Consider the following 2,500-nt stretch of genomic DNA (forward strand, 5'->3'; position numbering starts at 1 on the left):
TCAGTATGCAAATCGCTTCTCCTTGCTTTAGCTACAACACTGAAGGAGCTATCTTATACCTGAGGATAAGGATAGTCTTTCGACTTTTCTCTTAGAAGGATATTCTATTTCAATTAGAAAGCCGCTACCAAAGCCCCTTTCTTTGCCCACATCAAATGCTCCTTGCGTGCTTACCCCCAAAGCCTTCTAACTGCAGGCTTTACTACAGGCAAGTCCAAAACAATTTCGAAACTCCAAGCTACTCATGCCAAGCTATTCTCTCTACTAGTAGGATTACCGGAGGTATAGCTTCACTACCGAAGGTATGGCTCTACTACCGGATACCGGAAGATTGGCTTCTACTCCTTAGGATAGTCTAGTTTTCATACCAGCTCCAATGCTATAACTTCCTTCAGCTTTCAAAGCACAGAGATAGCTAGTGATTACAATTAGGATATTTTCTTTACCCGGCCGCTCGTGGTAGCCTTGGTTGGCTGTACCTGTACAGAACTAAGCTATATAGCAGCTCTCTGTAGCTAACCGAAAAACCAACCATTCTCCGCATACAACTAATTCTCCGGTGATCATAACTGATTTTCCGGACTCAAACTTATTTTATTCTCCGCGCTCTTCCGCCGAGCTTTCGATGTTTTGATCCTTCTTCTCGTTCTCGCCGGCCCGGCATGTTACCTTCCATGAGCACGAGTTCTTCTACTCCCCACCTTAGCTTTTTTTAGTGGGCGCCTATTGGATCAGCATCTTCTGGATCTTCTTCACCAGTGGTTTTTCCTGCGCCTCCCGTGCATCAGGGGAGTCAGAGTCCCAAGGGAATCAGGGTCGCATCCCTCTATTGAGCAGTCAGCACTTGCACCTCACTCTTCTAATAATAAAGATGCAGGCTACTGTACTGGCTATACAGTTATGCCATTAATGCTATCATTAAGTAAAGGGTGTAGGACGGCTGAATACCATCAGGGGAGGGGTCGGATATGAAGATATCTAAGGCTATTGACCAGTGATAGCTTATTGACTAGCCCCTCATATTGAGAATCATGGCATATCGGGATTGGATAAACTCGAAGCAGAGTGATTAGCTTCAACATGAGGGAATTCATTCTAGATATACAGCCCCGACTGACTATTCTCAATCATTAGAAATAGCAAATGGGTTAGTTATTGATAAGGGATGGCTGGCTTACGAATAATTGGTAATACGAATGATTGCAAGGGTAATTTGAAATCACTCGCATTAGTAGAGTGAGTGATTGGAAGCAATAGGCATTGAAGCCAAGGGGGAGAAACCAACCAGCTGATTACGATGAAACAGGATAAACCAAACCAGCTTATTAGCCTTCTATTGATGGATTGAAGGGAGGACAATTCGTAGATTGGAGTAAAGCCCCTACTAATAGACTGCGATAACAAGTGCATAAGAGGGTAGGTAGTTTATTGGATTACTCCGGACGTCACGTTGTTAGTCGTTCAGTGCGGTCCCTCGCCCTCACTCCGCTCGCCTCACTCCACTTCTCTTTAGTGGTGACATTTACCCCTAAAAGTATGCCAATCCACCGGTGAAGATAAAGGCACATCCTGAGAAAGAAACTCTAAAATGCTCGACGAAGGGCCGTGCGCTTTTAAAGCGCATTAATCAGGCTGTGAAGTGAAGGTCACAGGGGCTATGAGACCCGATTAAGCGTAGGAATTAGTGCTGGAAGCCCTAGTAGTAAGCAGAAAATGAAAAGTCGCCCCAAGCTGATGAATAAGCTCAAGATAGCCAAGATGGATGGAGTAGGGCTAGTCTAAGACAAGACAGACCGATCTCTATTCTCCTGCTCGCGTTTACAAGGTTTCCCACTCACTCTATTGAGTTACAGCCCTTGTTGGGTTCTGCAAGGAAGCATCTCGATAGGTCCGCAACCTGTGCTGTGGTTGATGCCCCACCCGAGCTCTAATTCCATACTCGATTTGCCGGTTCTTCGTCCGAGCGGCCCCCTGAGGATGCGGGAAGCCAATGATAGGAGTGGTTAACTGGACTCTCTTCGAAGGATTTCAACCTTGATGCCCTATCCGTGGCGACGCCTAAGCCGCTTTAGTAGGGACGGACTGAAATACCCCATCATAGCACTCTAAGGTTCAGCAGGGAACTATTGAAGCTTCCAGCTTTCCACCTATATGGATTGTTTGAGCGTAAATAGACACTATCTTCGTTCGGCACGCGTCCAGTCCAAACACAGTCTTGCTCCTATAGCTCTCCTCTCTGGTTGCGCGTTCAACAACTACAACCTTAACACTGCGCTCCGAGGCCGCTTTTGACGCTGACACTGCTCCGGACGGACGCACGCTCGCACGCACGCTAGCAGGGAGAGGTTTGACTGAGCGAAGCGTGCCCCCTTAGCAGCGGTTGAGTCGTTGCGTTCGGTCCCTCGCCCTCACTCCGCTCGCCTCACTGCACTGCTCCGGACGGAAGCACTCTAGCAGGGAGAGGTTTGTTTCCGACTTCCTTCGCCCTCTCGGTTTAGTC

This window comes from Tasmannia lanceolata, unplaced genomic scaffold (genome assembly GCF_043159265.1).
Source record: "Tasmannia lanceolata isolate RefF3 unplaced genomic scaffold, GAP_Taslan_0.1 ptg000046l, whole genome shotgun sequence".
Classification (NCBI taxonomy): domain Eukaryota; kingdom Viridiplantae; phylum Streptophyta; class Magnoliopsida; order Canellales; family Winteraceae; genus Tasmannia; species Tasmannia lanceolata.